Source organism: Anomaloglossus baeobatrachus, chromosome 2 (assembly GCF_048569485.1).
Source record: "Anomaloglossus baeobatrachus isolate aAnoBae1 chromosome 2, aAnoBae1.hap1, whole genome shotgun sequence".
NCBI lineage: Eukaryota > Metazoa > Chordata > Amphibia > Anura > Aromobatidae > Anomaloglossus > Anomaloglossus baeobatrachus.
The window spans coordinates 634,524,901-634,550,064 of NC_134354.1; the positions used below are offsets into that span (position 1 = coordinate 634,524,901).

General features: G+C 46.1%; 1 protein-coding gene across 2 annotated transcripts in view; it reads left to right on the top strand.

Annotated features, from left to right (window-relative positions):
• Positions 1-3,314: 3,314 nt before the first annotated feature.
• Positions 3,315-25,164, top strand: part of ACVRL1 (activin A receptor like type 1) — a 127,265-nt gene continuing 105,415 nt past the window's right edge. For both annotated transcript variants that reach the window (XM_075336900.1, XM_075336901.1), the window contains exon 1: positions 3,315-3,535. The gene's annotated coding sequence lies outside the window, so the exon portion shown is untranslated. The remainder of the gene's footprint in view (positions 3,536-25,164) is intronic.

The following is a 25,164-nucleotide window of genomic DNA, read 5'->3' on the forward strand; positions in this document are numbered from 1 at the left end:
TTGAGGCCACCGTCCATGAGGAATAGGCTAAAGGGTACTTTACATGCTGCGATATCGCTAACGATTTATCGTCAGGGTCACGGTATTTGTGACGCACATCCGGCGTCGTTAGCGGCATTGCATCGTGTAACATGTACGAGCGACCTTAAACGATCGCAAAAGAGACAAAAATCATTGGTTTTGGAGAGGTCCTCCAAACACCAAAAATCGTCTCGTACGTAGCGATGTTGTTTGTCGGTACTGCTGCATCACACATCGCTATGTGTGACACCGCAGGAGCGACGAACATCTCCTTACCTGCCTCCACCGGCAATGCGGATGGAAGGAGGTGGGCGGGATGTTACGTCCCGCTCATCTCCGCACCTCCGCTTCTATTGGCCGGCCGGTTAGTAACGCCACAGTGACGTTGCTATGATGCTGAACGCACGTCCCCCTTGAGGGAGGGATTGTTCGGCAGTCACAGTGAAGTCGCCGACAAGGTATGTGCGTGTGACGCTGCCGTAGCGATAATGTTCGCTACGGCAGCGATCACCACACATCGCTGGAACGACGGGGGCAGGTGCCATCGCGCTCGACATCGCTAGCAATCGCTAGCGATGTCGCAGCGTGTAAAGTACCCCTAAGGGGTACTTTGCATGCTGCAACATCGCAAGCCGATGCTGTGATGCCGAGCGCGATAGTCCCCGCCCCCGTCGCAGCTGCGATATCCTTGTGATAGCTGCCGTAGCGAACATTATCGCTACGGCAGCTTCACATGGACTCGCCTGTCCTGGGACGTCGCTCTGCCAGGCGACCGGCCTCCTTATTAAGGGGGCGGGTCGTGCGGCGTCACAGCGACGTCACATGGCAGGCGGCCAATAGGAGCGGAGGGGCGGAGATGAGCAGGATGTAAACATCCCGCCCACCTCCTTCCTTCCGCATATCCTACGGAAGCCGCGGTGACGCCGGTAGGAGATGTTCCTCGCTCCTGCGACTTCACACACAGCGATGTGTGCTGCCGCAGTAGCGAGGAACAACATCGGACCGTCGCGTCAGCGTAATTATGGATTACGCCGACGCTGCACCGATGATACGATTACAACGCTTTTGCTCTCGTTAATCGTATCGTCGAACCTTTACACACTACGATGTCGAATGCGATGCCGGAAGTACATCATTTTCAATTTGACCCCACCGACATCGCACCTGCGATGTCGTAGTGTGCAAAGCCCGCCTAAGACTCCTCTGTAATATTTCCAAATGCTGGTATCTCGCTATTTATCTTGTATATAGCAATTCACATGATCCAAAGGGGCTATAATGACTACGAGGGACATTTGTCATAAAGGAGTTGGAATAATACCGAGACTGATAGTCATTATAAGTGTGTTGAAATAGGAGAAACCACTTGTTATGTAAGTTGTGTTGAACTATTTAAAGGGAATATGTCACCAGGTTTTTCCACCTGATATAGGAGAAGCATAATGTAGCAACAGAGACCCTGATTGCAGCTATGTGTCACTTACTGGGCTGCTTAGTGTAGTTTTCATAAAACTACAGTTTTTTCAGAGGAAATTATTAGTAGAGGACTAGTAAACCTACTGCCAGGTAGTCACATGAGCTCTGTATCCGCCTCCAAGACCGATTGGCAGCTTTTGGTGTACATGTGTTATACAAAGCTCATTATTCACATAACTGGAAGTTCTGCAACAAATAAAACTTTTATCAAAATGACAGCAAGCAGCTCAATAAGTGACAAATCATTGGAATCAGGGTCTCTTTCACTACATTATGTTTCTCTGCAATGTTGCAATGTTGCAGCAAAAACCTGCTGACCGATTCCCTTTGTATTGTTTTTATTTGATTTATTGAAAACAGCAGAAAATGTGTAATTGTTTCTGATAAAACTAATTTGCAGTTGAAGTTTAATATTTTTGATAGCAACTGTAAATGTAGATGTTGACAGGCTGCAGAATTTTAATTCCTCCAAATTCCAATTAATTCTACATTTAACATTTTATAAAACAAAACTTATCACCATGTTTATCACCATATCCTATTGGAGAGCAACTTAAAGTAGATTACGTTGCTGGATCACTTTCTTTCTTGCTGTAGTTTTCCTATATTCATTGTTTACTAGCTGCAGCAAGAACTGTGGTATGGAGTTTTCTCAATGCTCTGTGAGTAGAGTTGAGCGGATTGCTAATAATCCGGGTCCAGCGGATCCGTCGCGGGTTGCCCCAGAAGTCCGGATCCGATCCGGAATCCGGCCCAGTGTAAGTCAATGGGGGAGCGGATCCGGGACGAGAGAGAGATAGAGAGAGAGAGAGAAAAAAAAAATCCCAAACCCGGATCGTGCAGCCGGATTCCCGGATCCAGGTCGGACCCGGATCGGACGCTGAAACCGCGCGGATCCGGATTTTTACAGTTCGGATCCGCTCAACACTATCTGTGAGCCCTGTGGAGTCCTCATTATTCATAACTAGGGCTTCATTGTTTACCTGCTGCTGATTGACATCTTTCATCCTATGCATAGTATATGGAGGAACAGATTTGGACTGGCCCATCGGGGAACAGGTAAATCCCCCAGTAGGCCTCTATTCAGGAGTGGACCTCTCATTACCCTAAATGAGCAGTAGTTTGCAGAATACAATTGATTCACTATGTACAGACAAAGATGGCACGTAATCATTAAGTTAATAAACTACCCAGATTTTCATTATATAGAAACAAAGGTAAATTTGTGAATGAAGGTATTGTAATATTTACATGTAGCTGACCAGTAGGCCCTATAGTCACTGTTATTGCTGGGCCCTTGGCTCCCCAGTCCGACACCAGGTGACATGGAGAGGAAGCTGTCAACCAGTGGTGACAGGACAGGGGTAGTCCACCACTGAAAATTAGGACTGGTATACAGTGATTTTCTGACTACAGGAGGAAATAATTAAGTGTCCAGCATTGGTAAACAGATGCCTTTTCAGGAATTATTCCTTGGCATATTTGTGAAGGGTTAGTATGGGTGAACCCTATATTTTAGAATCCAAATAATATAAAGATTTCAAAATTGATGACCAATAGATCGAAAGTGTTATTTTATAAACTCTTGCTATAGGGGAGCTAAGGGCATACACATGCCAGATACAATGCCGATCAATTCATCATGTAGATAGATGGCAGCTCCAGGACCTCTTAGTCACTTCTCATTAATCCATTTAGTTTGAGCTTTCACATCGGTGGCTGGACGCTGAAAAGGGAACTGTGTCATGTGTTGCATCCTGTATTTAACAAAAAAAAGACCAACAGGAAGTGCTGGGATTGGTAGCCAGAAAAAAAAAGGACTGTTTTTAGAGAGAGGAAACTAAAGACATTAAAAAGCCATGACGCGGGTGTGCATACTTATAATGAAAACCATGAGCAGACACTGAAAGAAACTTCCAGCTGGAAGAAAGGATCACAGACGAAAGCTGAGGAACAAGACGTAAATGGGCGAATAAGGCTTTTTAATGATCTGCTTCCCAGTTCCAGCTGCTTCTGTCGCTCCCCGAGCCCTGTACAGGTACTGTACGATAAAGTTCTCTTGTCCTCAGACCTCCTATCTCGAATGTGTCAGCTCTAACTTGTAGACAGGGCAGCTGCCCTCTACGTAGAGTCTTTCCTTCATCATTCCGGAGTGACGGACATGATAAACCATTGCCTGTATCTATCTCCTGGCAGCCTCTCAAAGTGTATACAGACCTCTTTATCATATCATATTCTATGTCTAGTACTCAATTAATACAATAATGACTCTACATCCATGGCATATATGTTATGTATACATGTATCTTACTATGTCCTCTGTGGGGCTTATGTGCACCATATTTCAGCTTTCAATATTTTTTTCGTGGTGGAAGGTTTTCCTTTTTGTACAGGATTGATACAATATTCTGTCCTTGACTCTAAATACATTGTTCCTGCATGGCGCTATAATGCAACCATGTGTATTGAGCTTTACAAGATGGTAGGTGCTTATAAGGCAGACAAAATAAGGAAACCTAATTTTTTTTTCTTCTCATAGTTTGGGATTACACTTATATGAGGCCTGAAACTGACAAGAACTGCACATTTTGTGCCAAGAGTATTTTATTTATATATACCGGTATACTACTCAAAAAAATAAAGGGAACACTTAAATATAGTATATTTTATATATTTCTAAAAAATGGAAAAACCAATTCTATGAAATTTAATCAGAACTGTTTTTACACAAAACTACTTGCCTATTATATTTGATATACCATACATTTTTGAACATTGCATTTTTTACTATTCCTTAGGGAAAATAATAATAAAAACACCCAAAAAATGCAATACATTCCACATTTAAAGAAATCAGATTTTGCTGATAGTATTCTATTATTTACATTATTCTACTTTATTTATTTCAGTGCTGGGGTGGTGCTTCAAAGATAAGTCCCCTGTCCCTTTTCTGATACTCACCCTCCGCCATCTTCATCTGTTATCATTACACTCAATGCTCTCATGTACAAAATCCTACATATACTTTATGTAGGATTATCGTCACTTAAACCTAAAATGTCACACAAATCTTTCAGCGTAAATAAAATCTGTGACCTGGTAGAGGTTAAAAGCCGCTTTACACGCAACGACATCGCTAACGAGATATCGCTGGGGTCACGGAATTCGTGACGCACATCCGGCCTCGTTAGCGACGTCGTTGCGTGTGGCACCTACGAGCGACCGCTAACGATCAAAAATATTCACCTAATCGTTGATCGTTGACACGTCATTCATTTTCAAAATATTGTTGCTGGTGCTGGACGCAGGTTGTTCGTCGTTCCTGAGGCAGCACACATCGCTACGTGTGACACCCCGGGAACGACGAACAACAGCGTTCTTGCGTCCTCCAGCAGCGATGTGGGCGTGTAGTTAATGCGGCTGGTCTCCGCCCCTCTGCTTCTATTAGCGGGCCGCTGTGTAACGTCGCTGTGACGGCGCACGAACCTCCCCCTTAAGAAAGAGGTTGTTCGCTGCCCACAGCGACGTCGATAGGAAAGGTAAGTATGTGTGACGCGTCCTAGCGATATTGTTCGCCACGGGCAGCGATTTGCCCGTGATGCACAAACGACGGGGGCGGGTGCGATCACTAGCGACATCGCTAGCGATGTCGCAGCGTGTAAAGCACCCATTACACTTTTTTTAGGCATAAAATATGTGTCATGGACTTAAATTTGGGGAACACTTTTGATAGATTAATCTGCACCACCAATGTGAAAACTCAGTGAGACAAAGGTCGAGTCCAACAAAGTAATAAAAATAGTCAAATAATTAAAGGAGCGAATAGAAACTGAAATATTATATCTCAAACTGTTGGGAAATAATTTTAGCAGTTGGTTCTTTGGGATTTTAGGCCATAGCTATCACCAAAGACATCTCTGCACAATTTGAAAAAGAGGAGTTTTATCCAACAGACATAAAATGTGCACCATGTTCTATATAACGATGTTTTATAGAGATGTTCGCCATAATATGGTATTTTATGGAGGCACCACATGGCGTCATAGGGTGGGTCCTATCGCTCTTAGGCCTCTGCCACACTCACGTGGAAATCACGCACGTGCCGTGAGACACGTATTTTCCCTGCGCGTTGCGTGTGGTAAGTACGTGTCTCCGGTACGTGCGGTCCACGTGTGTCCTCCGTGTGCTATCCGCGATAACACACGGAGAACCGGTAATTTACATACTCACATGGCCCTTGCTGCTCTCCAGGGTTCTGATCTTCGGCTCCAGCCCCGCCCACTCCCCGCTGATGCTGTTTCCGGCCAAGCGGATGGGTGGAGATTAGAGCCTGTGACAGCACGCCCACCTCCATAACACGCTCATAATGAGCGCCGACCGGCAGCAACTGTTTGGAGCGGAAGATTCTGCAGGGCTGGTGGAGGTGAGTATATGTTTTTTTTATTTTAAAATAATGAGACGTGTTTCTCTGGCGCGTGTCACACAGGACCGCATCCACACTACATCCGTGTGGTACAGGTGCGGGGCGTGTGACACCCGTGCTGCCGGAGAAAACGTGGACATGTCGGCGTGAGGAACACACGGACACACGTAAGTATGGAACGGACACACGTTCCGTTCCAAAATACTTACGTGTGTCCAAACCATTATGAAATCATATGTCCACGTCTGTACGTGCCTCCGGTACGTGAAAAAACTGGCAAACACGTACCGAAGGCACAAACGTGGGACAGAGGCCTTATGTACTTTTATTTTAACATGCTTTATTTTTTCGTTTTTGACTATTATTTGCGCATTATTGACTTTAACATTCTGCCCTGGCATTTTCATGTAATGTATGAAATGTATGTACAGTGGGGAAAAAAGTATTTGATACACTGTCGATTTTGCAAGTTTTCCCATCTGCAAAGAATGGACAGGTCTGTAATTTTTATCGTAGGTACACTTCAACTGTGTCAGACAGAATAAAAAATCCAGAAAATCACATTGTATGATTGTTAAATAATTAATTTGCATTTTATTGCTCACCTACCAACCAGCAAGAATTCTGGCTCTCACAGATCTGTTATTTTTTCTTTAAGAAGCCCTCCTACTCTGCACTCATTACCTACATTAATTGCACCTGTTTGAACTTGTTTACCTGTATAAAACACACCTGTCCACACAATCAATCACACTCCAACCTCTCCACCATGGCCAAGACCAAAAAGCTGGCTAACGAAACCAGGGACAAAATTATACACCTGCACAAGGGTGGGATGGGCTACAGGACGATAGGCAAGCAGCTTGGTGAGAAGGCAACAACTGCTAGGGCAATTATGGAAGAAACACAATATGACTGTCAAACTTACTTGGTCTGGTGCTTCATGCAAGATCTTGCCTTAGGGGGGTAAGGATGATTCTGAGAAAGGTCGGGAACCAGCCCAACGCTACACAGAAGGACCTGTTGAATGACCTGAAGAGAGCTGGGACCACAGTCTCAAATATTACTGTTAGTAACACACTACACCGTCATGTATTAAAATCCTGCAGGGCATGCAAGGTCCCCTTGCTTACACCAGCACATGTCCACATCTGTTTGAAGTTTGCCAATGACCATGTGGATGATTGAGAGGAGGCATGTGGTCAGATGAGACCAAAATAAAACTTTTTGGTATAAATTCACTCACTGTGTTTGGAGGAAGAAGAAGGATGAGTACAACCCAATAAGACAATGAAACCACAAATCCAACAATTCAACGTTTTGACCTTTGCGAGGTCTTTTTCAAGGATTTCTGTGTGGAAGGTGCCATGGCAGTTAAACTGACGTCCCCCACCTGGCGCCTCCAGTTAAATTATCCACACCTGTGGCACCTTCCACACAGATATCCTTGAAAAAGACCTCGCCAAGTGGTGCGGGTCTGGAATAAATTCTTCACATTGCAGCAGCTCAATTTCATTGTCTTATTGGTGCTGAGGTCTTCTTTCTATTCTTCTTTCTATAAACAAGGACTTGGTCATTTCATCAAGCACAATACCCTATGTTGAGTTGAGCTTCCCTTCAAATATTGCAGAGCATTGAAGGGAGGATGGATGGGGTCATGTATGGTGAGATTTTGGCCAACAACCTCCTTCCATCAGTAACAGCATTGAAGATGGGTCATGGCTGTGTCTTCCAGCATGACAATGACCTGAAACACATAGCAAGGCCAACTAAGGAGTGGCTGCGTAAGAAGCATTTCAAGGTCCCGGAGTGGCCTAGCTTCAGGACCTGAACTCAATAGAAAAACTTTGGAGGGAGCTGAAACTCAATGTTGCCCAGTGATAGGCCTGAAACCTGAATGATCTTCAGAAAATCTGAATAGAGGAGTGGACCAAAATCCCTGCTGAGTGTGTGCAAACTTGGTCATGAACTACAGAAAATGTCTAACCTCTGTAATTGAAAACACAAGTTTCTGTACCAAATATTAAGTTCTCTTTTAATGCAAATTAATTATTTAAAAAAGATACAGTGTGATATTCTGGAATTTTTGGGAGATTCTGTCACGGTTGTACCTATGATAAAAATTACAGAACCCTCCATTCTTTGCAGATGGGAAAACTTGCAAAATCAGCAGTGTATCAAATACCTATTTTTCCCATTGTATATGTACTGTATATGATTATTTAAGGTGTATGACAAATATTTGCTACTTTTAAAAATGTGTTAGTTTTCATAGGTCTACTTTATTAACAAGCTAGGTCTTTAGAATGTGTACTTTATGTCTCATGTCTTCTGTTGCCCATCAATACTCACCAAAAATTGATAATATAACATATATGGATATTTCTCAGCTCTCCTCCTCTGGTGACCGATACCAGGGAATGGAAGAATAAGGCATGTTGAATTTGAATATTCTCTATCCTTTGTTTTAACCCCTTTCTTGACATCTTATTTTTTGTGTCTTGAGCTGACATTTTAATTATTCCATTTTTGTGCGGATGCTACTTTTTAATCACCTGGTATTGCATTTTCAAAAATGTTTGCAGAGACCAAAAAATGTAATTTTGGAGTTTGGAATTTTTTTCCTCGCCATGCCATGTACCAATTAGATTTATTGATTTTGATAGATCGGGCATTTCTGAATCCGGTGATACCAAATATTGTGTATTTTTTATTTTTTAACTTTTATTCTCAATGGGGCAAAAGGGGTGATTTGAATATTTAAGTTTTTTTTATTTTTTCATGTTTTTAAAAACTTTTTTTTTTACATTTTTTTACTAGTCTCCATAGGGAACTTTATGGATCAGCAGTCTGATTGCTTGTTCATTTCTGTTGATCAGAGCTGCACATATGAAATATGTCATGGTAGCTACCATGACAACCATCGGCTCCCCGTGATCACATCATGGGGCCTCTGATGGCAGAGAGGAATGGTGCAATCCCCACTGCAGCCATTTAAATTGCGCTGTCACATTTTTACAGCGCAATCTAAGTGTTTAACAGGCACGGATGGATCGTGGATCCACCCGCGCCTGTTAGCCCCACATGTCTGCTGATCAAATTAGCAGACGTGTACAGGGATCACTGCTGGCTCACCGCAGCAGCCGGCGGGGATTCCCGAGACATGACCAATGATGTACCAGTACGTCATTGATCGTGAATAGGGTTAAAGGGAACATGTCATCAGGTTTGACCCCTATAAGATGCGGCCACCACCAGTAAGTTTTCCTATTCAGCATGCTAAAATACTGTATATAATAGCCCAGGCTATTTTATCTAATATATAAAGCTCAGTGTATGTATGTGTGTATGTGTGTATGTCCGCTAAAGGAATCCGCACCGTCGCATTTACAATCACGAAATTTTGCACAGACGCCCCATGTGACCCAGGGAACGTCATAGACTATGTTTTGACAGGAACATTTAACCCCACGCTTTCCAGTTAATCTACAAAATCCTGGTTCCATTAAACTGAATGAAGATGGGAGCTGTAGGCTATTAATAGCAACTGTCAGTGGTTGCTATAAGAACAAAATAAACTGTTAGTATAAGAAGCTTATGTGTGAGGTAATATGATGTTGGTGGGGAGACAGAGAAAGAGACAGAAAGAGCCAGACATACAGAGGCAGACCGAGACAGCCCTGGAAAGAGACAGCCCTGGAAAGAGACAGCCCTGGAAAGAGACAGCCGGCAAAGAGACAGTCGGGCAAAGAGACAGACAGACAAAGAGACAGACATGGGAAAGAGACAGACCTGGGAAAGAGACAGACCTGGGAAAGAGACAGCCCTGGAAAGAGACAGATGGGCAAAGAGACAGCCCTGGAAAGAGACAGATGGGGAAAGAGACAGAGGGTGAAAGAGACAGACGGGGAAAAGACAGACGGGCAAAGAGACAGACGGGCAAAGAGACAGATGTGCAAAGAGACAGCCCTGGAAAGAGACAGATGGGCAAAGAGACAGATGGGCAAAGAGACAGACGGGCAAAGAGACAGCCCTGGAAAGAGACAGACGAGGAAAGAGACAGACGGGGAAAGAGACAGACGGGCAAAGAGACAGCCCTGGAAAGAGACAGACGGGGAAAGAGACAGATGGGGAAAGAGACAGACGGGAAAAGAGACAGCCAGGGAAAGAGACACCCAGGGAAAGAGACAGACAGACACACACACATATAGAGACAGACACAGAAATAGAGACAGACAGACACAGAGATGGAGACAGATAGACTGATACAAATACAGACAGAGAGATAGAAACAGACAGATAGGGACATAGATTCAGACAGACAAAGAAAGACACAGACAGACAGACAAACAGAGACACACAGACAGAGACTGGGAGAGAGACAGAGAGACAGTTACTATCCCGAACAACGCCCGGGTACTACAGCTAGTATAACCTAAAAAACAGCTTCTATTATACTCACCTGCAGCGTGGTTGAGTCTTGGTCTGGCGCTTCCTCTCTTCTTTCTATCGGCGTCATTCTTCCAAGTTTTTTGTGGATGACACATCCTACGTCATCCACACATAGGCCTCCATTGCACACACATATCTCTGCCCTGCTGAGGGCAGGGCAAAGTACTGTAATGTGCAGGTGTGGGGAAAGGTCAACGATCACCTTCACATGCACAATAAGATACTTTGATCTGCCCTCAGAAGGGCAGAGAGAAGTGCGTGTGCACAGGAGCAGAATGAAGGCCTCTGTGTAGGTGACATAGGATGTGTCATCCACATGGAGCTGGGAAGAAGAATGGCAATGGAAGGAAGAGAGGAGGCGCTGGACTGAGACCAGTGATGCCCATTGGAAACGCCCCGCAGGTGAGTATAATAAAGGTTTTTTTTATGTTATACAGGGTGGCCTGGGCACTGATATAGAGTATTCTAGAATGCTGTATATAAGAGCTCACTGGTGGTGGCAGCAACTTATAGGGGAAAATTCTGGTGACAGGTTCCCTTTAATAGTGATTTAACCACTGTCGGAGGTGTCTAGCATTTCCCTCCCCCTATTTGAATAATTACTGTATGTACAGTTAGGTCCAGAAATATTTGGACAGTGACACAATTTTCGGGAGTTGGGCTCTGCATGCCACCACATTGGATTTGAAATGAAACCTCTACAACAGAATTCAAGTGCAGATTGTAACGTTTAATTTGAAGGTTTGAACAAAAATATCTGGTAGAAATTGTAGGAATTGTATACATTTCTTTACAAACACTCCACATTTTAGGAGGTCAAAAGTAATTGGACAAATAAACCAAACCCAAACAAAAATTTTTTATTTTCAATATTTTGTTGCGAATCCTTTGGAGGCAATCACTGCCTTAAATCTGGAACCCATGGACATCACCAAACGCTGGGTTTCCTCCTTCTTAATGCTTTGCCAGGCCTTTACAGCCGCAGCCTTCAGGTCTTGCTTGTTTGTGGGTCTTTTGTCTTAAGTCTGGATTTGAGCAAGTGAAATGCATGCTCAATTGGGTTAAGATCTGGTGATTGACTTGGCCATTGCAGAATGTTCCACTTTTTTGCACTCATGAACTCCTGGGTAGCTTTGGCTGTATGCTTGGGGTCATTGTCCATCTGTGCTATGAAGCGCCGTCCGATCAACTTTGCGGCATTTGGCTGAATCTGGGCTGAAAGTATATCCCGGTACACTTCAGAATTCATCCGGCTACTCTTGTCTGCTGTTATGTCATCAATAAACACAAGTGACCCAGTGCCATTGAAAGCCATGCATGCCCATGCCATCACGTTGCCTCCACCATGTTTTACAGAGGATGTGGTGTGCCTTGGATCATGTGCCGTTCCCTTTCTTCTCCAAACTTTTTTCTTCCCATCATTCTGGTACAGGTTGATTTTTGTCTCATCTGTCCATAGAATACTTTTCCAGAACTAAGCTGGCTTCATGAGGTGTTTTTCAGCAAATTTAACTCTGGCCTGTCTATTTTTGGAATTGATGAATGGTTTGCATCTAGATGTGAACCCTTTGTATTTACTTTCATGGAGTCTTCTCTTTACTGTTGACTTAGAGACAGATACACCTACTTCACTGAGAGTGTTCTGGACTTCAGTTGATGTTGTGAACAGGTTCTTCTTCACCAAAGAAAGTATGCGGCGATCATCCACCACTTTTGTCATCCGTGGACGCCCAGGCCTTTTTGAGTTCCCAAGCTCACCAATCAATTCCTTTTTTCTCAGAATGTACCCGACTGTTGATTTTGCTACTCCAAGCATGTCTGCTATCTCTCTGATGGATTTTTTCTTTTTTTTCAGCCTCAGGATGTTCTGCTTCACCTCAATTGAGAGTTCCTTAGACCGCATGTTGTCTGGTCACAGCAACAGCTTCCAAATGCAAAACCACACACCTGTAATCAACCCCAGACCTTTTAACTACTTCATTGATTACAGGTTAACGAGGGAGACGCCTTCAGAGTTAATTGCAGCCCTTAGAGTCCCTTGTCCAATTACTTTTGGTCCCTTGAAAAAAAGGAGGCTATGCATTACAGAGCTATGATTCCTAAACCCTTTCTCCGATTTGGATGTGAAAACTCTCATATTGCAGCTGGGAGTGTGCAATTTCAGCCCATATTATATATATAATTGTATTTCTGAACATGTTTTTGTAAACAGCTAAAATAACAAAACTTGTGTCACTGTCCAAATATTTCTGGACCTAACTGTATGCTCTGCCGAGACGTGCCTGCATGTTTGTGTGGTTTGGTGAAATAGATCAGTTGACAAATACATCACATGTATGACCTTTAGTCTATTTAAACAGAATCCAAAAATACGCTGTAAAATAAGGAAGACTTATTACTATAGCAAAAATATACTCAAACCTAGACATATATTGGTTAAACAATTCCCCAAAGTTATTGTCTGCTGCTAAGTCACATTACTGTCTGTTGTTTTGTTAATTATTCCATTTAGGAACAAGCTTCTTTCTATAACAAGTTCTAGGGTTGAAAGAAGCTTTACTTTCCTCGCCTTTGCCCTGCGAAAAAATAGATTGCCACAAAGCTGGCTACTGGTGGAAGCTGGACAGGGAAGCCCTGGGGAACTGGAACGGCCCCCAATAACATTGCTGTATTCTAGAACGTCTCCTAATGGGAACTACTTGTACTAATATCTATACTATAAGGTGAATGTATGCTGTGTCCTAATATAGTGAAAAAGGTCACCAAAGGTGCTCACACTGTAAGAATAGGAAATGTGGAAGATTTTTATTGTTAGGTCTAATCTGTGTACTTCCTTACCTTTAAGAAGGACATTGGGGTCATTTATTAACTCTCTCACAGCAGATATCTGGGGTTAAACTAGCCATCCAATTTACCACAAACATCTCATTTCAATTCAGCGGGGGAAAAGCCGCTAAAAGAGTTTAAAGCCTTGTTCACGCTTGCGTTTTTGCTGTGGTTTTTTTTTTGCAATTTTTTTGCATGAGTTTTATGCAAATTAAAAGCTGCTTTTTACAGTACCAGGAAAATCTATGAGATTCCAGAAATCTCACCCAAACAATTGCCTTTTCCCTGGCTGAAATGGAAAACGGTTATGTTTTTCATAGAAGCACCATGTCAATTCTTTCAGCATTTTTGCTGCCTTTTTTCACCATTGAAAGCAATGAGAAAGTGCAAAAATTCTGCAAAAACGCAATTACTGGGTTTTTACTGATTTTCTGCTGAATAAACATGCACTGTAGACAAATGACACACCAAAAACGCAGCCCAAAAAAACACACAACAAAAAAAGCAGTAAAAACATAGGAAAATAAAAGCAGCAAAAATGCAGAAAACCCTGATTTTTGAAAGCAGCTTTTTTTTACTGCCATGAGAGCAGGTTTTGGCTGCAGAAAAAAATGCAACGTGTGAACATAGCTTAAATGGACCAGTGACCAGCTGTTTATGTTGGCCCCATGGACATTGAATAACGCGGTAGACCATGTCCATGTACATGACCATGATTTCTTTCAAACTTCTACTCTAGTGATAAGTGAGGGTCCCAGCAATCAGACAGTTATCACCTATGTTATGAATTAGATAGCTAATCTCATGGTTGAGGTGATAAATGTTCTTGGTAAGACATCCCTTTGAGATTCAGAAAAGTAGCCACTGTGGCGCCCCTGACCTGGTCAGGCACCACTGAGTACTGCACCCATGCTGGGGACAGTACAATACAGGTAATCCAGAAGGCTGACCGAGGTGTGACTACACAGGCGCATAGTGATCAGGTCTCACACATGTACCTATGAGAGGACCCCTGGGGATCCCAGGAGGGGGAAAAGCCTTCACCTCCACTGGAATAGTGGAGGGGGCCAAAAGCCTCCATCTCCTCTCAAGGGGTGTGGTAAGAGAGCCTGGTTGCTAGGTGGCGTAGGCAAGAACAGGAGAGGAGGAGCAGTGAGCCGGTTCAGTGCAGTGCAGAGTCCAGGGAGCTCCGAGAGGAGCTGACCCCTACCCCTGGGGCTGTTGCAGTCTGACAGCGTCCGCGCAGTGGCTACCGACGGGGGAGAACGGTCACCTAGGAGTGCTACCCGAAACCCATCTCCAGCTAGAGAGAGAGCACAGAGTGGGAAGTAAGGAGACTGCTAGGGAGAACCAGGCCCAAACGGGCGGCAGATCCCGGAGCGGGGATAGATCCACCTTTCCCTGCTAAACCTGCCGGTGTGGGGCCCTCAAAGCCCACACCACAACACCTAAAAGCCGCAGCCACGTAGCCACAGTTAGGGCCCATAGTTCACAGGAGGCAAGCAGCTGGAGTGATCTGGCCCAGGCAACAAGCAAACGGCAAACGAAGGGGAGAGAGGCTTCAGCAACTTCCCTGGGTGACCCCCATAGGGACTAAAAGTCGGGGTTACCCCAAACCACCAAGGGCTAAGGAAGGCGAGTTGGTAGTCACCATCAGAAGTCAGCCTGAAGGATACCTGGTTCCCGCCTGGTTCATCCCAGCTACGCCCGGGTTACTCACCCTGCCATCTGAAGTGAGTAAAACCCCTGAAAGACATCCTGCGTGTGTGGAGTTATTCTGCGCCTTGTGGTACTACGCACCTACACAGGGCCCTGGGGCTTGCCTCACTCTCAGGAGGCTATTCCAACTAACTGCACTCACCATCAGCCCCAGGCGTCCCTCAACCTGCAGTGGCGGTCCCCACTGACCGCAATACTGAGAGTGGCGTCACGACAAATAGAAGATTCCCTACCTGTGACGAGATCCAGCCGAGTGGAGTCCCTGAAGGTAATGCACCGACACTACACCTGTGGGGCTTCACATCTGGCGTCACGAACAGGATAAGGACTAGACCTGTTCAGACAGGTGACCATGTGCCTGGGCGGTCCGCTTGGAAAATTGGAAGCGCCGCCATATTGCCACCATGAAAAGCGCGCTGAAAAACAACAGCAGCCCGCGCTGGGAGAAGTTACCGCCCACGAAGAGGTGTGGCTACCCAGAGATCCCCTGCAGAGTTCTGACCTCGCTTGTGAAGAGAGCGGAAGCGTCCAGAGACGGCGGAACGGAAAAGAAGCCAGCAGCTTGTTGCTAGAGAAAATGGCGTCTGAATGCAGAGACCCAGAGCCAGGCTCCACTGCCTGGTGGTGTCGGGAGCTTGCCGAGTTCTGCGATCAACTAGAAGCCAGGGTCGGAAGGCTGATCAGAGAGGGACGGACGGAGTTTCTGTGGATGACCGCGGCGGTTCAGGCCTATGAAGAGAGAGCCGCGCGCCGAGTGCCAGACCGGGCGGTGACGACTCAGACCCCGATGCTGCCAACGATGGGTGAGTCCAGTGTTGCCCCTGCCAGCGCGAGTGCCCCGATCCCTGCTGCCACGCCCGCGGTCCCTGAAGAGGCGTCCGGCACGGCGACGCTGAAGCCGGCCGCAGCCACGCCAGGTGCAGCCCGCCAAGCTCAGGCCGCCGCAGCGATGCCCTGCTCGGCCCACCAAGACCCGGTCCCTGCAGCGACGCCCAGTCCGGCCCGCAGAGAACCGGCTGCCACCGCGACCCTCATTCGCGCCGCAGGTGTGACGCTGACCCAGGCCGCCGCCATGCTAGGCCCGGCCCGCCGAGACCCTACCGCAGCCGCAACGCTCGTCCGCGCCGCAAGTGAGGTGCTGAACCAGGCCGCAGCCCCGTCAGGTGCGGCCCGCCAAGCCCAGATCGCTGCAGCGACGCCCAGCCCAGCCTGCAAAGACCCCATCGCAGCTGCGACGCCGATCCAAGCTGCGCCAGAAGTGCCCATCCAGGCCGCCGCCATGCCAGGCGCGGCCCGCCAAGACCAGGCCGCCGCCATGCCAGGCGCGGCCCGCCAAGACCAGGCCGCCGCCATATCGGGCGCGGCCCGCCAAGATAAGATTGCATCACCATTTCCCCCGGCCTGCAAGGCCAGAGCAGCCACCGCTCCCCAGTCCAAGGAGGTCCCTGCTAGGAAGCCCACGCTGGGGGAGGACCCTGCATACTGGCAGCTGAAGGCTGACATGGAGGCCAAGTTCCCACAGGAGATGGTGGATCAGTACATGCTCCCTCCGCACACCCCCAAGAGGATTCCGACAACTCCTGCGGCAACCACGCCAAAGAGTTCCCCGCCTGGGCCTGCTGAAGAAAGTCCATCCCCAGCACTGCCACCAAAGGAGTGCTCAGAAGAACTAAGGGGGAGGGGAGGCCAGGAAGCTGAGGAGCTGACTCAGGAGCCACCAGCAGTGGATCCATGCCCAGAGCCAGAGATGCTGCCGTATTCCCGCTGGGATGAAGAGGACCTGACACCGTCTGCTGAAGAAGATTTGCCTAAGAGCCTCACCTGGGAGCTGGTAAGCTGTACCTCGCAGAATCCAGTCCGCAAGACACGGCGCCGTAGCAGAACCCAGTCTTTCCCTGCACCGCCATCCCCAGAGTAGAGAAAAGTAAAGTAAGAAGAGAAGTTACTGTTTGACCAGTTTGAAGTTTTGCAACGTTACTGTTTAAGAGATGTGCCCACATAAACTAATGTGAGAAATGAACCTTAAGGCTATGAACTGGCTATAGCCACAAACTCTCGCAGTGTAAATAGTTACACCAGAGGGCACCACCACCACCAGAGTCAGCCTGTTTAGGGGCTTGGCTCGTCTGCAACCAGGGAGCACGTCCGTATATAGGGCCTTGGCTTACCTGCGACCAGAGAGCATGCCTGTTTATGGGGCCTGGCTCTCCACCACAAAGAGGGTACCTGGTCAGCACCAACTGTGGAGGCCGCCTCTACATCCTGCCAGAAGAGGCTGAAGGCGCGGCTCCACCAGGCCAGGTATACCCTGAAGACCACCAGACCATGAAAGCCGCCTCTACATCCTGCCAGAAGTGGCTGAAGGCGCGGCCAACGTGAGAGGGTTTTGGGTGGGTTAACGGACTTGTGGGTGGAGGGTGGTGATGTATGGTACCTGGTGCTTTTAAAAATGTTTTACATGTTTTAATGTTTTATGCATTCTAAAATGTTGTCTTGCAGCCCGAGGACGTGCTGGTGATAACTAAGGGGGAATGTGGCGCCCCTGACCTGGTCAGGCACCACTGAGTACTGCACCCATGCTGGGGACAGTACAATACAGGTAATCCAGAAGGCTGACCGAGGTGTGACTACACAGGCGCATAGTGATCAGGTCTCACACATGTACCTATGAGAGGACCCCTGGGGATCCCAGGAGGGGGAAAAGCCTTCACCTCCACTGGAATAGTGGAGGGGGCCAAAAGCCTCCATCTCCTCTCAAGGGGTGTGGTAAGAGAGCCTGGTTGCTAGGTGGCGTAGGCAAGAACAGGAGAGGAGGAGCAGTGAGCCGGTTCAGTGCAGTGCAGAGTCCAGGGAGCTCCGAGAGGAGCTGACCCCTACCCCTGGGGCTGTTGCAGTCTGACAGCGTCCGCGCAGTGGCTACCGACGGGGGAGAACGGTCACCTAGGAGTGCTACCCGAAACCCATCTCCAGCTAGAGAGAGAGCACAGAGTGGGAAGTAAGGAGACTGCTAGGGAGAACCAGGCCCAAACGGGCGGCAGATCCCGGAGCGGGGATAGATCCACCTTTCCCTGCTAAACCTGCCGGTGTGGGGCCCTCAAAGCCCACACCACAACACCTAAAAGCCGCAGCCACGTAGCCACAGTTAGGGCCCATAGTTCACAGGAGGCAAGCAGCTGGAGTGATCTGGCCCAGGCAACAAGCAAACGGCAAACGAAGGGGAGAGAGGCTTCAGCAACTTCCCTGGGTGACCCCCATAGGGACTAAAAGTCGGGGTTACCCCAAACCACCAAGGGCTAAGGAAGGCGAGTTGGTAGTCACCATCAGAAGTCAGCCTGAAGGATACCTGGTTCCCGCCTGGTTCATCCCAGCTACGCCCGGGTTACTCACCCTGCCATCTGAAGTGAGTAAAACCCCTGAAAGACATCCTGCGTGTGTGGAGTTATTCTGCGCCTTGTGGTACTACGCACCTACACAGGGCCCTGGGGCTTGCCTCACTCTCAGGAGGCTATTCCAACTAACTGCACTCACCATCAGCCCCAGGCGTCCCTCAACCTGCAGTGGCGGTCCCCACTGACCGCAATACTGAGAGTGGCGTCACGACAAATAGAAGATTCCCTACCTGTGACGAGATCCAGCCGAGTGGAGTCCCTGAAGGTAATGCACCGACACTACACCTGTGGGGCTTCACACCACCAAAATAGATATGTGACCAAATTGCGTTAGGCTTAAGCCCCCCATACACAGTAGACTGCTGTGAGCCAAATGAAGGTTCGGCCATCAGCCATCTTTCCTATACATTGTATCACTCATTTGACAGAAATCAAACATGTTAGATGCTTAACTTCTCTGACAAATCAATTGTCCATGGCTCCCATACACAATAAATCATCTGGCATTAGTCTAATGTGTATGTGGGACTAAAAAAAACTAATCCCTCCTGTTTAGACTGTAACCAAGTGAGCCATTTAACTGTTTATGGGTTGGGAGTATTGTAGGATTCTTAATTAGAACTGTACATATATTTTTGATTTTGCTTTAGTAGAAGTCATACTGTCATCTTGGAGGAAATCATTTCAGGAGATGAATATAAACAGCAGACTTGCGTAAGACTGACACATATGGGAATTGTTGTAGATCGGCCCGTGATCCACCCAATGCTCAGATGTAAACTGTTTCACGCTGTAAATATCTTAAGGAACGCATTGTTCTGGGAATGTATTGTAATTGCTTACACATGTTTTCCATTTTATTTCTCGAGTATAAGGCTGATCTTCTCGATGACATTGCCAAAACTCTTTTTTCTTTTGACCTAAATGTAAAAACAATGTGGTTTATTAGAAACAACGGCATTTAATCATTCAAGTCAGTTATATAAGAAAGCAATGATAATGTTGGGTGCTGGTCTGGCAATGGATAATGTTTGACATGGTAGGAATGGTAGGAAGACATTTTCCCATATTTATCATACTTGCAAAATAAAAAGTCATATTTTGGCCCATGTAGATTGCAGAGCATTATTTGTCAAATTTAAAGTGTAGGGTTATCTTCAGCAGTCTATAAATTATATTAAGGAACCGATTAAAATGGAACAGCTACAATCATGTTATCAAGTTATACCGTAAGATAATGAAGCACAAAGCTGGTTCTCACGGCAGTAATATGAAGACATGTCATTTTTCATATTATGACTGCATCCAATGAACGTAGGGTTTTATTGCAATTTAGGTTTAGTTCATTATTGCTTTGGGATTCGGTTAGGGTGAGGTTTTGCAGATTTTACATCATGAGATATATGCGAGTTTCAGTTTCCGTCCTCAGCTCATTCATTCTAGAGATTTTCTCCACATCTATACCGATGTGGACCAGGCTGCCTATACCATTTATGGTTCATGTAGTTGGGTTTTATTAGCACAGACTTAGAACTTACACTTATTAAATATCCATAAAACGTCTAAGTTGTAAAAATCAATACTTTAGCTCAACAAAAATATTCATGTCCATATTGTCCCTCTGTGTTCCTCCAATTTCATACATTAGGGAAAAAGAGAGTGGAATATAGAGTACATTAAATGGCACAAGATCACTTAATGATTGGATGCAGCTGTAACATGCACTGTAGTCTTCTAGATGCAACTAGTCAAAGATCTGACCTGAGGCATCACAGTGACAAAGCAGTTTTACCATACAGTGAACACTGTGAATAAAATATTTCAAAAACAATAGTGCAATTGCAGTTTTTTTGCAATTTTTCCGTATTTGGATTTTTTTTTGTCATTTTCCAGTACACTATATGGTAAAACTCATGGTTTCATTTAAATGTTCCACTCGATCCACAAAAAACAACCCACTGAACTGAGTTAATTAACTGATTGCGGTCTGGACTATAGGTCCTTTCCCACCGAAGTCCCAACTCAAGACAACAGCCCAATGAGGGGGATAGAAAGCCACCGCACAGGCAGACAGATCCCATGGGCAAGCGTCTGCGGGCAAAAGGGCTCTCCCGACATCTACCAAGCCGGGGAGCGGACTCCTGACGCTGAAGTGCAGGCAGCCCAAGTACACAACACGGTGCAGGAGAAAGGCCAAGACCACCGAACCGGGTGAGGGACCAGACGCAGCCGCGCGGGCACCGACCACCATCAACTTGGTTTACCAGAGACTTGTGTGTGTCACTAACTGTGAGTACAGCAGTGCCATCAGGCCGCGCACCGCCCTGCTCCGCCCAGCTATCCCCAAGGGTCCCGGGGCCATCATCCCTACCGACGGAGGGGTTAACATCTTGCTGCACTACTATCTCCCCCGGGGGCCCAGTAATCGCAGCGGTGGTGTCCAACTTCACCACAACCCGTGGATGGCGTCATGAACTCAAACACGGCTCCGGCCGTGCACCTACCTACCCCCCTCCAAAAGCGCCAGCACCCCTTTCAGAGCGAAGTGACCCCAGGTCCGGAGGCGCTCGAGCCACCCACCAACGAGCCCGGATCCGAGCGGCTCGGCTGCAGCCGAGAGCGGGGCGGTACACTTGTAAGGACAATAAACTTTGCTATATACCTCTTATTAAAAATCCTTTCTGTTTTCAAGAACTGTTTTGTAACACTACTATGCTTGGGTGCTCAGTACTCGTAACAAGCAGTTGGATTCTCACATGGGTGCGACTAGAGTACCCTGAGTATAATGAACGTCAATGGGGAATTTAGGCATTTTTTCAGAATAGTTCCTGGAAAAATACTCTGGTGCTTAAGTCGCACCCGTCCGAGGATCCAATTGTTCGCTATGAGTACTGAGCACCTAAGCATGGTAGTGTTTGCTCATTATTAGTCTACAGCTGCTTGCCAAGGCTACTAGCCACCTCTGCATTCCCAGTCTGGCTAGTAACTCTGTAAGGAGTGCAGCACAAGCAGGCTCTATATCTGCTTGGACTGAACTGAAGCTGACGGATTGCTGTTCCAACCGATATCAGTGGCCCTTGGCTTCTCCAGTGCTGCAGAAACTAAGTTGTCTTCTAGTACCCTGGTGGAGAGCACAGCTGAGATCAGCGGTGCGACAATGGTGCTGGTCTAAACTCTCAATTTTCCACAACAAAGCAGGAATCTGGATGCTGGGAGCAATGAAGCGTCATCTTGAGAACATTCATTAGGCCTAAGACACACGGCATGAAAATCGGACCTAGTGGAATGCGATAAAACATCGCATTCCACTCGGACTAATATTAGCCTATGTGCCAGCTCCCATGAGCGATTATTTTCTCTGCCCCAACTGGACCAAGAAAACAATCGCAGCATGCTGCGATTGTAATGCGAGACTCTTTCTTTCGCACCCATTCAAGTCTATGGGGTGAGGGAAAGATCGCACTGCACTCACAGTACACCGATGTACCACGAGTGCAGGGCGAGAATGGCAATAGCCGGCTACGGAGGAGAGAGGGAGATAAATCCCTTCCTCTCCTCCCCAGCGCTGGCCCACCCCTCCTCAGTGCCGGCCCGCCCGCAGTAGCTGAAGTCCGATCACATGATCGGACCTCAGTCGCAGTGACACTCGCATGACACTCGGCTCCTGCTGTGCTGCCAGCATGAGCCAAGTGTCATGCAAGGATTGCATTAGTCCCCGGGTGGCCCTTAAGTGGGCACTTTTTTTTTTGCCTCATTTGATATGCTAATTAGCTAGGAATATTCTGGTGGGGAATCTATTATCCCAAAACTATTCCCGAACTCAGGTGCTCTAACCAATTAGTGTAACTGACATATTATTCAGTGTACCCCATAATCGTTTTAGGGCAGAAGCTCCTATGAAATTGCAGAACATCCTTTTGTGACTGGAAACAGTGAAAAAGATATCACTCACGTGCCAAGAAAACGTAATTACAGCACCTAAGGCTGGGACCAGTCCAGGGAACTAGATGGCCTGCTGGACTAGTCCTGGCTAATTAGGATATTATGAACAGAAAGACAAAAGTATTTTTGCTGCTCATAGCAGGAGCGATTTGTCACCCAATACACATAAAATGCAAGGGCTCTTTATGATGCTGGTGACATTTTGGGGGCTTTGGCATATCTGACAGAACCTGTTATCTGTAAAAATGCTATTAATTTGCTAATATAGGGTTAATCTGCAAGTTAATATTATTTGAATCCTGCCCGGCGCCTGCAAATTGAACCCTGTTGTTGGGAGAAAATTAACTTTAATCCTCCTGGCAACAGTGTATCCAGGCCCCATGCAGTGATTCATGACCACTCATCATTAGAAACAACTGTCAGTCAGTGTGTGGGACACAGTTACAGCTACTGCTCTCCATACACAGAGCGGTGATTCAACCTGTGTTGGCACTGCCTCCGTGACTGAAATGCAAAAGCTGCTGGAAGGATTAAAGTTAATTTCCTCCCAGCAGCAGGGTTTAATGTGCAGGCACCAGGCAGGATTCAAACGCTATTACCCTGCAGATTAACTCCATATCTGCAGGTTAAAAGCATGTTTCCAGGTGACAGGTTCCCTTTAAGCACCATTATAGACAGTCCCTGATGGGTAAACGTACACGGAAAGCTTATGACTTTGAGCTGATAGTAAATTTTAAAGGGGAATTCTGTTTCACAAACCCTAACCACCAGGTGCAGTTTCTTTTAAAAATTCAAACTGTGCTTTACTCTTCCTCCCTGGGTTGAGTGCTGAGTCTCCGCTGCTGCTCCCGGTCTCTGTTATTGTCTGCAGTGCTGCTGACATCCCATCGACAGCACTGCTGCTAATCAATGAGCTCTGCCCGAATAGACCGCACTAGCCGCTCAGAGTCGCTCAGTCTTCTGACTGGCTGCAGACACCAGGAGAGACTCAGTGCTGTATCATGGGGTGTATAAAAATGCAAATTTCACTTTGGACCACACATTGAATATTGTATACAATTTTGGGTACCAGTGCAGAAGAAAGACATTGTAGAGCAAGAGTACACAGAAAGGTTGTTCAAATACTATTTTTTTTTTTTTTTTTAATATAAGAAAAAAACGTCTGAAGACTGACCTACTAACTATGTTAGTCTAGTTACACATGTCCTGTACTAATCTGGTATCATGGATACGTTAGAGATCCGTTTGCAAAAAAGTTGTGCAAACACAAATTTTTTGTCCGTTGATCAATAATGGATGTCGGCGTGATCTATTAACGGATTGCTATTTATCATCCATTTGTGATCCGTTAAGAAAACAACGGATCCATTACAAATGCAAGTACGACGGATGGCTAAATAGTCCATAGACTCCAGATGTCAAAAAAACGGATCCGGCAGAAATCATAGGCTTTACTGGGGAAGCAAAGTCATACAGTTTAGACCCCAAAAACACACAAAAACGCACTGCAAAAATGCTAAAAAACACGGTAAAAAACGCAGCGTTTAGGCTTCATTTTTTACTCCTGGTGAAAAACGGACAGCAGATGGAAAAGAAGCAAATGTAGACATTTTTTGACACTTGTCAAATGAATGGATCTTGTATGGGAATATTTTATTTTTGGTTTTCTGATCCCAAATCGGATACAAATGCTAAAATAACCACTCAACATGTGAATAGAGCCAAAGTCGGAACAGTTTTGGAAGTAAATATGCAACAAATTATAAGTATAGTCTTGAACGCTGATTTTGGAATTTTATGGAAACATTTTACAGATGTCCTATAAGCAGAGTTAATATGACAGTGAAGCAATTGAGTCCTAATCGCTCAGGAGCCTTAATATGGGACCAGACTTGTTTAGTGACCTATCTGCCATTTTTGGTATGTAAGAGTCCTGTGAGCCTTTCCATACAACAGACGTGCCATATTTAATTCATTACATGGGAGATATGATGGGGATGGGATCGGGGCCAAAAACTAGCAATAACACAGCTTGTTACAAGAACAGTCTGAGCAGCAGTGATATTCTAAACACAGCCAAGATTGTGGGAATAATACACATACGAGCGCTCTGAAGTCATTCCTCTGTATCTCTGCTTTTAATCAGTTATTTTGAAGGTTGTGATTACAATGACTTGAATGCATGGGAAACAGCTGATCAGGGTTAGGCGGATCGATACATCATGCTGTCAGCTACGTGTGCAAGTTCTGCGTGGTCATATTACGTTACTGATGCCTTGTTGGCTCCATTGCAGTAACGTGAATGAATGCAGATGATGGTCGCTCACTTGTCATCAGCTATAAATGTGCCCTTAAATACTTGAGAGGCCTGAATGTACAGAGTTAACCGTATCTTCCGGCTTGTGCTTGGCTTCGGAGCGGTTCAGAGTGCGTGACTGCAGTTCTCCATCACTGCCAAAATCTAAACAATCTTGATTCCTGAACTTGCTTCCCCAGAGACAGCCGGGTGCCTCAATTCAATGCCAGGAAGCTTTGCACATCGAGACATTTTTTCATATTTTTTAAACAATACTTTGAGATTTTTTTCATTTGCAAATACTTGGGGACGTCCATTCTTTTATTATAGCAATCTGTTTTGATCAAAATAGGGCGGGTCTGTCTACGTGTACATTCGTCTGGTTGGGTTCACCATGAACTAATACGACATTTTCAGCTTCCTCGAGGCTTTTGTGTGCAGACTGGAGCTGTTATGTGTGTCTGTAGATGGAGGAGATAAGGAGGTTGTGGAGACTAAGCATGTACGCAACATGTCTGACAGACTGGGACGCCAGCTAATGACAACATCACATAGTTGTGGCTACTTATACAGGGGTGAACATACCAGTGATGAAACCTGGGCAGCCACACAAGGGTGAA